Source organism: Hirundo rustica, chromosome 15 (genome assembly GCF_015227805.2).
Source record: "Hirundo rustica isolate bHirRus1 chromosome 15, bHirRus1.pri.v3, whole genome shotgun sequence".
Taxonomy (NCBI): Eukaryota; Metazoa; Chordata; class Aves; order Passeriformes; family Hirundinidae; genus Hirundo; species Hirundo rustica.
Window position 1 is genome coordinate 9,757,386 of NC_053464.1, and position 14,516 is coordinate 9,771,901.

General features: G+C 38.5%; 1 long non-coding RNA gene across 2 annotated transcripts in view; it reads left to right on the forward strand.

Annotated features, from left to right (window-relative positions):
* Positions 1-14,516, forward strand: part of LOC120759759 (uncharacterized) — a 32,167-nt gene that overhangs the window by 3,479 nt on the left and 14,172 nt on the right. The window lies entirely within an intron of this gene.

Below are 14,516 nucleotides of genomic sequence, written 5' to 3' on the forward strand. Positions count from 1 at the left end.
TCATTCCATGTTGGCCAAAGGCAGAATCACATAGATTTAGCAAAACTGCTGTCGAGGGACTCACTCAAAATAAGTGCTTATGTTTATTCCCTCCAGAAGGCCAGCTCTCCCTTGTAGGGTTTAAGCTTTGGAACATGAATAACCACAATAAAAATTTCCCCCATGTGTTTCCAGCCCTATGTAACTGGGATTGTAATGAGAAAAGGGTATTGTTGATACATCTTTTGAAAACGTACTCAGAAATATTCCCTTGAGTAGATAGATACATGTGTTTCTTTAAAAGCAGTAATATTTTGATGTACAATCATTTTCTGTACGTGTTCATGTCAGAGGCATATTCAAACATTCTTTGGAAAGGATTTAAGCATGCTGTAAATACCCATTAATATCAGCTCATCATTAGATCTTTAACATGTGTTTTAAGTAGCTTAGTACGACTCTAACTAATTACATAAATTGTGGCTAAGCAGTAATCACATGTGCATGATCTAGCCAGCTGTAGCCTATTTCATTCCCCGTGGTCATTAGCAGATGTTTGACTTGATTAAGGAAAAAAATGTTCACAGCATGTTATTTGATTATTTCAAGCTATATTCAGAATATAATTCAGAGTCAGAATATAATTTTCTGAACAGGAAATTATAGGGACTCTACAAGGTCTCTTTTTTGATTGATAGATATTTTTTTGCACTCTGTTGATTCTTATAAGGAATTTTTCACGTATTTTAATCCCCTTAAAATTGACACTGCAAAAGCACCCTAAAACTTACACAGAATGTTGTTTGAGAGAATTATACAAAATTTTGAAGGGTTACTGACACTTTCAGTCTGATTCAGTTCTAGATCATTTAAAGGATTTACTCCATTTTTATATTGATGCAAGCAAGCACAAAATCGTTTTGTTCCCTGCTGTTCATTGTCCTGGGCTGGTTTCAAAGCAAATGAGCTGTAACTCAGACTCACAGGTCAATAGGACACTGAGCTCTCTGGTCAAGGAAGACACTTAATCAAATGCTTAATTTAAACATGTAATTAATTGACTGTACTTTGGGGGATTGAATCAAAGAAGTGCAAGATGCTTTTTATTAACTCTTCTTTCTCCAGACTAAAAATGAGATTATGTTTTTGCCTTGGAGATGAAGGCTTTGGATGTGTTTTGTGTCTCAATAGTCTGGTGTTGCAAATTATCTTGGCAGTATTATAAGATGAACTATAATTCGATTTCATCACTGTGGTTTATTTTTTTGAGACCAAAAAGAACGTATGGTATGGAAGAAAGTGTTTTTTAAAAGATTTCTTTAATGAGGTTGCCTAGAGGTTAGACGAAATTTATCAGTCAAGGGAATCTAACAGGCAGTCCTGCTAGCTATGCTAATAATTTTCTGCTGCTAGTTGAAATATTTCATTCAAAGCTGTTATACCCACACACTTCGTGACTGCTCATTTCTCGCCGAGAGTAGCTGTGCTTTAATTCACGTGCTGTGCCCACTAGATGGCAAGCGAGCTATGCGCGATGGAAGGAAAGAAACACACATTATCTGTATGCACAAGGCTTTCTTCAAGTGCTTTATAATGAAACAAGATAGATATTAGTGCTAAGCGAATGAAACAGCCTTTATATTGCTCAGACACAGCCTTGGAATTTTTTTCTGAAGACTGTAAGTGCAGTTAGTATGTTCATGTTATTGAAATCTAAATATGCCTTGGGACCTGTAACTTTATTTTGGAAGCCAGCCCTAGTAGCAAGCCAACATCCTGGTGAAACTGCTGTTATAAACTTCTAATCCATTTTGGTTCCAGGGGTTTATGAGGTGAGTCATGCTGAAAACACATTATTTTAGATACCAACGTGTTTGTTATTCTCCCTTTTGTAATTTGTCATCTGGGGATTAACTAACAACAGGTGTGCACTGTCCCAAATGGATAAACTGGTTTTGCCTGGGGCTGACTATAGACTTGTGCAGGTAAACAGAGATCCGCTCATTGCTGCTCTTAGTAATGTCAAGAGATTCTGTATTAGAACCAGAGTAGGAATTATCACTGCTTGTTACACGGGAGAACATAAAGACCTCAACTGGAATGTGATGCTGTTGCTGGGCTGGGAGCAAAATGTGCATCAGGTGTAAAGTAACACTGCTATGAAGATTTTCAAAGAATTTTTGTGCTGTTCTTATCTCTTCTTTTTCACAGCAAGGAGATAGACCAAGTACATAATATTCATAATTTGATTGTACTTAAAAATGGCAAACCTCCTAGAACTGCATTTCTGTATTGCAAAGAAACTTGTAGCTCATTAACCCCTCTCTTTTATGCAGCCTTACTGTCATGGAGAATTACTAGAAAGGTGCTCAGGATAGATTGTATTAATAATAACCTATTAAAAAATACAATCACCTTCTTCCCATATTGACATTTAAACTGTGAACATTTTTTAGAAGTCGTACTGATACCAAAGCAGCAATCCATTTCTATTTGTTGGTAACAAAAATATGATTCCAGACCCATACACGGATATTCTTGGATCGAGCCATACTGGTTTCTTTGTGTGGACATGTTACGAGCCTGCCTTCTCCTCTTATGTTCAGTTGCTGTTCCAGGAATCGAGCACTGCTGTGCCTGCCCACTCCTTGTTTCTCGACACCCACTGGCCGGTGGCAATGCGAGCAATGCTTTCCAGAAAATGCAGGGGCAGTGATGGTTGATGCTGAGCAGCGCACATCTTGGGAGCACCCCGTGCATCCTGTGATGGGTATTTACAATCCAGCCTGGTGTGTTCTGGGGGTGTCTCCACTGCAGACCCAAGGCAGCAGCTGACAGTCACTGCCCCGCCGGGGGTCCCGCCCCTGGCTCGCAAAAACGCCGGAGGAAGGAGGCTGTGACTGTTCTGCAAAGATGGGAAGACGGTGATTAGGTAAGATTAGACTGGCAAAAGCAGTCTTGGATGAAAAGGGTGATTGATTAATCACAGGTTGTCTGAAAGGTGATAGCTCTAGGGTCAAAATACCTCACTTCCAGTCCCGTTGAGATTGGGAAAATAGCATGCTTAGGGAAATTAGCGTGATTAAGAGTGGTTCTCAGCTCCTGATTAACTGGCTTCATTGAAGTAAGTTCAGTTCCTTTGGATTTCCTGAAAGTTCGGCTTGCCATTCCTCATTTCTGCCCAGCTTTCTCATTTGAAAATCAAATATATGGTATCACAAGGAGTGGTCCCCAGCCTCAGGACGGAGGTGTGGGATGGCTCAAATCCACTCGGTTCCGTGAGGGTTTGCTCTGGGACCTCCCGGCTGCATCCAGGCTGGCCGGCCACCCATGGGGCTGTAAACCCTTAACCATTACTTGATTTCGTGTTTTTCGGATCGAAGTGTCTGAACTAAGCTGCGGGCTGTGCTGTAGCTTGTCTGAGTAGCATTTGCACGGAATGGGAGTGCAGGTATCGGTGCGTGCCCTGGGGCTGGGCGGGAGGCGGTGGGAGCTCGGTGGGGTTACAGGGATGGGTGAGCCGAGGCTGCTGGGCTCAGGGTGATGGACATGCTTGGCCTTTAAGGTGGGTCCTTGTAATAACTCTTCTTGGGCTACAGCTGCACTTTGTGTTGAAATGTGAGGTGGCAGCAAAGGGGATCCCGCATGGGAATGGCCGGTGATGGAGAGCGCTGGGATCCAGGAGTCACCTAAGCAGTTTATTTGTCATCCTTACCTGACATGTGAGGAGAAGGCACTTGACTTCTGACAACAGTGCCGTGGGTTCTGACTTTCCATAGGCTTCTAGGGCATAATCCTTCCATGTTACTAAACCGGTGAATTACTCTAAATTAACTAGAGTTACAGTTAATTTACTAGGTAAGAAATGTTCAGGTTGTGATTCAATACAGACATGGCGACATGGCAGTTGCTCAGTTGTTTGGCTTCTGAGGAAAAAGTATTTTACTATTTCTTTTGTTCTTTTCACATAAAGGCTGTTGTTTCAGCTGGGGATATTTTGAAACTAACTGTTCTGGAACCAGAGAATCCAGTTTCTGGATGCAGGGGATAAATCAAGTTGCGTCAATGCTGCATATTTCTGCTGGTCCACCCTAGAATTCACTGAATTAGATATCAAGAATTTAAATGATTTCAGGGTTTCTAAATGTGTTCTAAATATGTTAATTTTTGAAACTCTTGTTCATATGGAAAAGCTGTATGTTACAGCTGGTCCAAACTAGGAGAAAAGGGATGTGGTGGACCCTCTTTTGGCCATGAGATTCATGTCTTTGTCTTAAATTTAGGAGAGAAATTTGGTCGAACTAGAATTGATGGGAGCTTTTGATTTAATTTAGAGAAGCCCGTCTTTCTTTTTTATGCTCTTGATTTTTTGTTAAACATCAAGTAATGTGAACTTTTAAGAGAGAAAACATTTTCCCAGAAAACTTACTCTGATAGGATTTGTGATACGATTTGATAATACTTCCTCCTTCTTTGACTCCTAAAATACCAGGAGCTTGTTGTTGTCCATGGCACATTTTTATTACCTGCTTCTCATCAGTCAGTTGCTTGTTTTGTGTAGATGTTTTTTTGCTAGTATCATGGAATACACATACTTGCAGCTAAACCTTACATAAAGTTTCATATCTCTACCCACATTTGTTACTCTTGTAATGCTACTTAGCAACTAAAAGTAAATCAGCAATGAAAAAAAAGGATCAGCAATGAAAAAAACCTCCATTTCCCCCTTTACAATAGAGAGGAGGGTCTAAGCTGCAAAATTCAGATAATCAGTTTAGCTCTGAAATTTTCAGAAAATCAGGGATCTGACACTGGTTTTATGTTTTTAAATGTGAAAAGTCATTAGAATTACCTGGTTCTGCTTTTGGGCATTCTGTATTTAGTATTTACAGACCAAGACACAAGGCTGAACTAAAAGTATTGCCATGCATAGGAATGAATTAAAGAAAAAGACAATTATGATTGTCTCCTTTTTTGGAATATCCAGAAAAGATGTAATATTGTACTGTGAGTTTATTCTAGATCAGTATCCTAAGTCCCCTTCTTCCCCCAGCTGACAGAACAGATGGTTCATCTCTCTCCTACAATTTCTGAATCCTTCAAAATCCCACTGTGAGGAGCTGGGTCTTTCTTTAAGAAGACAGGTTTTTCTTTAAGAAGTCCTGTCCCTCTAGTGCATTTTAATTCTTAATTCCATGGCTAACTCTTCAGATAACACTTCAAGTATCACCCTGTTATGCTGATTTTTCTGGAAATTACTAAGGGATGAGATGGTGTGTAGAATTAATACTGCTGATGAAAATATCAGTACAAGTAGTACTTCAGCACAATGGGAGAAATGTAAAGGGACAATGTCTACAACCTTTTTCCCAAACTTTTTTTTTTTTTTTTTTTTTTTTTTTTTTTTTTTTTTTTTTAATAGATGCTTGTGGTCTTTGAGCAGTCTGTGAGAGCTGTGGGCAGTGTAAACAGTTTAGGTCTGTTTATACCCACGAGTGGCACTTCAGGCAAAAAGGGTTTTGCAAATTATACAGGTGACATAAGAGCTGTGACACAATAACAGCATCACCAGCACTGCTGAGGGGCAGGCTGAAATCTTGGGTCTATTATGAGTGAACATGTATTCATAGTGGAATAATGCCTATAAAAAGAATAAAAACATCCTTGACTGTCAAGGACCAAAATCTGCGCTCATGGGAAACAGAAAGGTGAAAGAGAGGCACAGTTGTAGCAAATGGACAAGGAGATCTTGAACACCTTCATTAGTAACAAAAATTACATCAGTTCCTGCAATAACTGCAGGTAAGGGAGGTGGGGAGGATGTGCAGAAAGGCAGTGAATTTCTTCTGATTTTCTTTCATTGTGGGGAACTTACCACCACTTCAAGAGAACTATGGCAATTACGTAGCATTTGTTACATAGTACAAGTCAGGAATGACATCAAAATGACCAAGGTAAGTGGGCTGTGTAACTGGGAATTTAAACCCATGCTTTACTTACGTTGATGGATAACTCTTTAGAGGAATGAGCATTTTGTTATGGTGACTCACCAGCTAGCAGCTGGATGCTTTTCCCAAAATATTCAGAAATATTCAACTTGCTAAGGGCAGCCAACAGTTTGTGCTGTTGGATAATATTAATGAATTAATATAAAAGTGTGTTATATTTGTTAGTTCTTAGTTTCTAGACAGTGTGGGCCAAGCCACATCCTTTTTCCAACAGCAAAAGTAGTTGAAAAGGCAGAGAGTGGCTAGGTAGGAATCCCACTTACACAGGAGGAATCCCTTGGTAACAGACAAACACCACAGCAGCTCGATTTCAACTTTTCTCCAGTGCCAAATCAGTTGAAACTTCTGCGCAGCACAAGAGTTGGAAATTGTTTTTTGCTTCTGAGTTAGTCTCAGCTGTCAACAGTCCACCAAGAAAGTGGGTAGCAGCATATGAATTAGGGCAGTGCTGTAGCTTGAATTCTGTTTGATGTTTGTGCTCCTCTGACTCACAGTGTGATCTGGATTTCACCACAGCAGTGGTGGAGCTTGAGGCTGAAGATGGAAAGAACTCCCTGGCTGCCACCCACCTGTAGCAGCAGCTGGGGTCAGGTACAAATCAAATTTAGACCTTTTTCATTGACAATTTTGTGTCAGTCTCTTATTCTATTTCTTTAATTTCCAATTTGTCCTGCCAATACAATAAAAAGAAAATACTAAATAAAACAAACCACATACTCACAAAGTAACAGAAGTCCTGTTTCCCATTTTCAGATCTCTAACATAATGTTCCCTTTCTCCTTGCCTTTCTTGCTCATTTTATGACTCTTTCCTATCTCAGTTTCTCTCTGCAGTCATTGATTACTGATGTAATATTTCCCATATCAAATTCAGAGCTATAAAAATTGGCTACAGTGCAGAAAATATTTTAGACAGAGGCTGGTTTAGTTGAGTTAGTGAGGTTATGTGTTGGAGAATAGTGACACATTCATTTATTTATCTGCAGGGAATTGTTGGTGAAGTTTCTTATTTATGCCCTCTCAGTCTTTCCACTGATTCATTCTCACCTGTTTTCTGAGACTGCCATGACTGTGTAGAAATACAATGTGACCTGAACAGCTCAAATTCATTAGAACATGGTTATCATGAAGCAAGAGGTCTAGCAGAGACATTTTAAATGAGGATGTAATATAGGTAGCTTTTTACTTTTATGAAAGTGTGAAAGTATGAGTTACATTTTCATTAAGTTAAGGCAAAGAGGTCTTCAGCATGATTGGTGTACCTGCTGTACAGACAGCGCTGTGAAATAAGCCAGAAACAGCATTCTTCCCACTACTTCCTCCTGCTTTTATTGATTTAAGTGAGGCTCTGGGGTATCTGATACTATCCTGATGCCTGAAGATTTATTCATATAATTCCCTATGCATCAGCGTGATATTACACCGCTTGTTCTCTGGGGAAAATAATTAAGTGAATTACTAACGCATAAAATGCTCAACTTAAAATGCTTAAATATTCCATTTGATGCAGTTATATATAGCTTAATGTAATAAGTGCAGTATCCTCTTAGAGTGCCGTGGCTTTCATCTCCATTAAATGGAATATTAATTACCAGTTGATTCCAATTTTGTCAAGGTTGCTTTGTTGTTATATTCTTAAACAAGACCAGAAGGTGAAAAAGGACTAACCTGTATATAAATTAAAAGTAATCAACAGAGGTCAGAGCAATAGGGTTTTTACTTTGGGGTTACAGTTATAAGTACCTTGCTATCACAGAGTTTTTAAAATGAGACAGAAAATCTATTGACTGACTTGTAAGAGAAGTTACTCATGTGGGTAGCAAGGTAATGCACCTTATGTGCAGGTATTGCAAAGAAAGGGAGAATAATAACCAAATGCAACCAGTGATGGAGCAGGTGATGGGGTTCAGCCTTTCACTGAGAGAACTGGTGTGAAAATGCAATTCCAGAGCAGCTCCATGGAGCACTCAGCAATGGCTGGATGCATGTGAAATTCCCAGTATCCTGCTCAAAAAGCCATCAAATAGCTTCCAGCTGTGTGTAAGCTGCTGCGAGCTGGAACAGTTAATTTTCCCTTGTATGTTAGAAAGCCTAATCCATTGACATTGAACATGAAAGATTGTGTAATTTTGGGAAAAAATATATTTCTTAGTTGTAAAATTGCTTAGATTTCTCTTATAGTGAAACAAAATGTGGTTTCTCTATATTATTTAAAAGAAAATAAAAATCTGTAATATTTTGCAACATTTTATCTTGTTTACATTAAATGTTTTGTTTAGATACAGTTTTGTTTGCCTGGGAATAGAACTATCAGTTCCAGACTTAGAATTTTTTTTCTTATTTTTTTGCCTTTTTGTCTTGTTTCACTATGGAAACAAGCATTTTAGCCCAACAAATTCATAGTGAAAATACAACTGAAATTCACTTTTTTTTTTTTTTTTTTTTTTTTTTTTTGCAAACCATATAAATGCGTGTTTGTGTATTCTAGTTGCATTAAAATCAGCCACCTCTGAACACAAAATCCACTTCAAGGGCCAGTTCCTAATATTCACCCATCTTCACGATTCCTGCTGTATCCCTTTCCCTTGATACAGCTGTTATATAAATGTGTGTTGTACTGGAAATTGAATGCTGACAGCGTAGGAGAGGCACATGAAGAGGAGGAGGAAGGATTGTTCCAGCAGAGTGCTGATGTGTGTTTGGGTTGTGCAGGTGCCCACTTCATTCACTGCATCCTTTCAGCACCAGGAGTTCAGTTCAGCACTGGCTAACTCCAGAAATTGAAATGGTATCTAAATGCAAATCTCATCCTTTGGAATCAACTTTCCTTTGGGTCCTGATAAAAAAATTCAGTGTATGCTTGCTCTGTCTCTGTGTACTCTTTGCTGGGAGCTCACCCACCCATAGCCCATCAATACCTGGGCACCTACTCCAACATCTCACATTTTATGCTTGGCTCAGAGTCCAAAATGAAAAATAGATTAAGCTCTGCTGTTGTTGATTCACGCTTCCACTTTACCTGCTCTCCATGTAAGAGAGGTTTTGGACAGGATCTGTGTTATAGCAGTTTTACAGCAGTTTCAAATTACCAGTTCTGCACCAAGTACAAGAAACGATGAGGTTTGGTTCATCTTTCAAGTGGATTTTGCATCATTCTTCCCATCCCCCTCCCTGATAATTTTCTCACTTTGATGCTGATGAGGGGCCAGAGAATCCAAAAGCTAATTAACATTTCTGGTCATAGATGTGCAAGCATAAGAAGCAAATTGATCTGCCTATGTTGATCTAAAGTGTAGAGAGTAGAGATACATTGCTGAGGTATCTTTCATCTAATAAATAGAAGGACTTTTTTCAGGAGTTTCTGCTTTTTCCTGCACTATTTCTCTTCAGCATATTAAACCTCTTCTTCACAGGCTTTGTTCAGCTGTTGTTGAATAGCATTCTAGGTTGTGTAAATTCAGGGGAATGTGAATTGTGGAAAAGCTGGCAAAATGAGGCTGTAAATTGTTGGGAAGTGTTTAAATTCAGAACAATGTTGCAAGTTTCCCATGGAGGTTTAAGTCTGATTAACTTAACAGAACTGAAATATATTTTTCGATTTATATTAAAATGATGTTCATTGTTATTTTCTTTAATATGAACTTTTAAGATCTCCAAGGGGAACATTTCTCCACAGATAGCTGTCTCCTTTACAATAAACCCCAGTGATGCCACTGACCTTGAATATTTTCAAGGGAGAAGAGCAGAGGAGGCAAGGAAGTGCAATTTCAGCCCTTGTTTACCAGTCACCTCTAAATGTGCCAAATGTCACAGCTGCCACTGACTTTAAGGAACCCTAATCTTTGAATGGTATGAAGTCCAGATATAACATTTATTTTGATGGTATTAGAAAATGGCAGTAAATGCCATTCAGTTATTCAGGAATATAAAGTAATAGTACAAAAATTATTCTGGGGTGAGTAAATTTAGCTGTAGTGTAGGTTGTCCTGTCTAGAATTCTGATGTTAAAACTTTTCAAGGCCTCAACCTTGGGGTACTTCAAGTAGCAGTTCTTGTGGTCAGAAATGCGTTGCTACCCATGAAAAATATTTCATAGAATCAGAGAATATCCTGAGTTGGAAGGGGCCCACCAGGATTATCAAAGTCCAACTTTTTTGTAAGAATGTATGTAGCTATTTTTTCCAATTTTTATTGGAAGGAAACCAGCAGGATTTAGGAGATGGCACTTTGAAAGGATTAGCAACTCATTCAAAGTTGTTAAGGAAAATTGGAACAACTAAGGCAAGGGGAAAGTCGGGGCAGTCATGCTTGTTCATGAATTGAAGGAAACTTAAAGAACAAGTCCTGTGACTGGGAAGGGCTAGAAAGAAGTCAAATATTTGGGTTATTTGAGGCTTTGTACAGACTGATAGATTATTATGTTATCTGCCTAGAGTAATGGTGAAAAGCAGGGTGTCAATACATGGTAAAGTCATAAATTTATATAAATTAGGCAATTTTAGAAAAGACTACTAAGAGCTCTAGGAGAATGTTAATAGAACTTGGTAATAAGATGTCAGATTAAATTCAATTTAGATAAGTGCATGGGAATTAAAGTATAAATCACTTCAGGGTGTGCAGTTCTAAATCAGTCCTTAAGAAAATTGCTTGATATTATATTGGAATATTTGAAAAACATTACTTTGATTATGTAAGTAAAGATTATAGTAAAAAGTGGAATAAAGGCATATATATTTTAAAGTGGTAGGGGCTGTTTTGTTGCACTTCTTGGTTCTTGATCATAGTGGTTCTGTGAAGTGTTTCAGGTGCATGAGGTTGTGCAAGATTCCAGTGGCTTGGTAAAAGCACACAAATCCCATTCACAGTGGGTGGCTCTGGTATCTGGCTTGTAGATTTAAAACTTAAGGTTTAGATAGTAATGTAAATTTCTTTTCTTTTTCCTCTAAAAGAAGAAGGTTCTTGTATTTTTAAAGTTCTGCTGGAGATCAGGTTTTTGAGTTGTGTTGGATCTAACCAAGCTTGAGAGGTTATTTCCATAAAGGTGTGCAAGAATCAAAGTGTAAAATTCCATGAGCAGGGTGTATTCTTGCAAGTAAATGGTAATCTTGTGAGCATCGTTTTTCACTTTCCATAATGAAATGATGGCTGAATTAATATCTTTGAATGCTTAAAAATAGCAGCCCTAAACTGAAACCTAGACTGGGAAATCTCCTGATGAAAATCAGCATTTTTCAGCCTTGTTTAATTCTACTGTTTTCCTGAAAACACTAGAAACCCTGGTTGAGATGGTGAGAGCAGGATATCACCTGCAAAACTGAGATCCGTGTGTTTGAATAACGAAAATTCAGATAAAAACTGCTCATTGTGGCTGCAATCTGCAGTAAGACCACTTATGACTAAATAATTGCAGGTTTGACCACGTCTTTTCTGAATTCTCCGCTAATCTATAGCAGAGCTGACACTTTCACCATTGATTTATCAATCCCTGCCCACTATGTAGAAGTCTTGAAGAGAACTTGTGCTCTCTGTAACTTTGCAGCAGTCTTTGTGTTGTCCTTGTAGTTCTTACTCAGTGTGAAATATTCCCTTTCAGAACTGGTTTATAATTGAGCTCCAGTAAGATCACTCACCTTGTCACCTGTTAATATGAAAAGTTCTGTATTTTAGAGAGAGGGCATTGATCACTTTATTTCTGTGTTAATAATAACAACCACTGTCAAATTATCATGGATAAGGGATGTCTCTTTTTTTTTTTTTTTTTTTTTCTTCATTACCGGCAAGAGAAGTATGCTTAGTCACTGCAGTTAATTTTGGTTATGGTTCCAGAGCCTTATAGTGAGTAATTTCACTCTCTATTTTTGGTTGTCTCTGGAGATTTGAAAAAATTTGGAACAGTTTTTAAAGCAAGGTTTTGATGTCATCTTAAATGACATCGGTTGCCTTTTCACATAATTTTGATTAAATCCTTTGCTTTTGTACTTTGTTTCACTAGTACAGCTAAATCTGTCATTCATTCCCGAATAATCCAAGCCCAACTTGCTTTGCAGCTCAGAGGATTAATATAGACTGCTCAGTGTTACATGCTTTAATACTGTCTGGGGAAAAAACCCGTTTCCTGGCTATCTGTTTTCAGAAGCATTAAAATGTTTTACAGTTTCAGTCCTTATGCTTTGTCTTCGATAGCTCTGTTGTAAAACTGTGGAAGCAATAAATCCTTTCTATCTTTAATTGAATCCTTTGATATCACTCTTTAGGGCAGTCTGGGCTCTGCAGTTATTTGAACATATTCAGCAGGAAACCTCTGTTCTTGTAGTTTTTACTCCTTGTCCTTCGACATTGTAAATCTCATGGCCACAAATGTTTTCCATCCTGTGTGGTCCCTGTTCATGCCCTTTCTGTTTGATGCACAGAGCCCATGTTGGCTCCTCTTTGCCTTTAGACTCTATGGAAATGATTTTGGGGCTGTTCAAACCAGTCCAGTTGCTCTCCTTGCCAGCCCTAGCATTTAGCCCTAGCTCTGTGCAGTTTACACCAGCGCTAGTCCTGGTGGCCCCAGCCCTGCCCTGAGTCCTGCTCTGGCTGTGCAGTCCCAGCAGTGAGGCTGGGCAGGGTGGAATGAGCTCCAAGGAGGCTGCAGAAGGACCAGAGCTTGGTAGAGAGCTGCTGCCAGTGGCTGCACCTTCATCTCTGCAATGCACTGCTTCCACTGTTGATCCCCCACGCTCACAATCTGGCTGTGGGTCAAGGAATTGCTTTTTTTTTTTTTTTTTTTTGAACGTGGGGATAGATTCAGAGCTGTTCTGTAGGGAAATATTGCTAGTTCAGTGTCTATAAAAAATGTGCATGTTTCTGAATTTCTTAGGAAAACCTTGTTTTTTGAGATAAGAATAGTTTAACTTTTGCACCCAAAAAGTATTTGCAAATGGCAACAGCTATCTGACACATTAGGCTTAAGGAGTTTCTCTTTTGTGTTGTTTCTTTTTTTAAAAATGAAGCTAGGGCTGCTATACGAGATATGGCATGTGCATGATATCCTGCTTTAGAGACTTTACAACGCTACTCTGTAGGCAGGAAAGGGATTTCTTTCCCTTTGCAGCCTCCTTGAGTTTGATTTTTTAGGTAGCAGAGAGGTGTAGCTCCATTCCTAACCAAAACACTCTGCTGTACCAACATTGTTCATACAGTTATTAAATTTTTTATACTGTATAGAAACATGAGCAATATCTTTGCTATTCACATGCTGCTTATTCTTTGCAAGTTTTTCCTTGTTAAGAACAAAAACCCGGCACAAAAACCTTCTCTACAACACTGTAAGAAATAAAGTATAGTAAAGTAAAGTAGCCAGTAACTGGGATGGATATGACTGCACTGAGAAAAGGATGCCACGCTCCTTTAGGAATTACCTTGTTTATATTGCTTTTAAGTCACTGAACATGTCCATGGTGAAATACAGACTTACATTTACAGAACTCTGAACAGCGTCTAACTGAGTTTCAGACTTATGTAGTTAATAAAAGAGCCTATTCTCTTCAGACAGCCTTGAATTCTTATTAAATGTATAAGTTTCATTTTAGACAGGAGGTTTCTACATACTGGAAGCCTCAGGCTAAAGCACAAAGCGAAGGGAACTTGTATATGTTTGTAAGTACAGTGCAGAAGGGAAAATTCCTGTTTCTGCTGCCAACTAGTTTATTTGTAAGGTGGGTCTTTTTCTCTTTAAGAAGGGCTGGTAAAAAATACAGCTTACACAGAAAGTAGTTTTGTTTTTGTTGCTCTCAAGGAGCTAATGTACTTTTAATTAGAAAAAGGCATTGAAGGCAGGTGGGAAAGGGGAAAAACTGTTGTTTCTTAATGAAAAATTTACTCTGTCCTGCAGAAAGAACAATAGATATCCTCCTGAGAATTTTTACTAGAATTAATGGAAGTAGTGGTAGAAATGATGCTGTAAGGAATGAGAAAACAAGGCTTGAGTTAATAAAGGCTTACAGTACAGTACCGTGCAGTAAGTGCGGAAACTTCTTGTTTTCACAGTCTGGAAACAAAGACAAAGAGAAGTCATGCAACTTAAATATAGCATAGTTTTTCTGTTACAGCAAGAAAGTGTATCCAAATTGTTAAATCCTGACACTGTTGTCCACCCCAATTGGAAAACAGCTTTTTTTATGGCTTAGAGGTGGTAAAGTCACCAACATATTTGGGATAAAAGACCTCGTAGACAACATTTGAAAACAGATTTGAAAACTGATTTGAAAACAGACCTGAATCAAATGAAATAACACGATAAAAGCTGCATTTTAAGAATGGTGATCTTCACAGCCATGCCTCTGTACTTGTAAGCCTACAAAAATCATTCTTTCTTTAAATTGGTTTCATTGTTTCACAGAAAAGGTATTCTCATAATGAATGGCTGCTGTGAGCTTCACCATCCAACTTAATTGCTTCCATTTCCAGACAAAATGACTCTCCTGAATTCTGCCTTTTTTTTTTTTTTTTTGCCCAAAAATGCTCCCTCATGGAGGCAATCCCATAT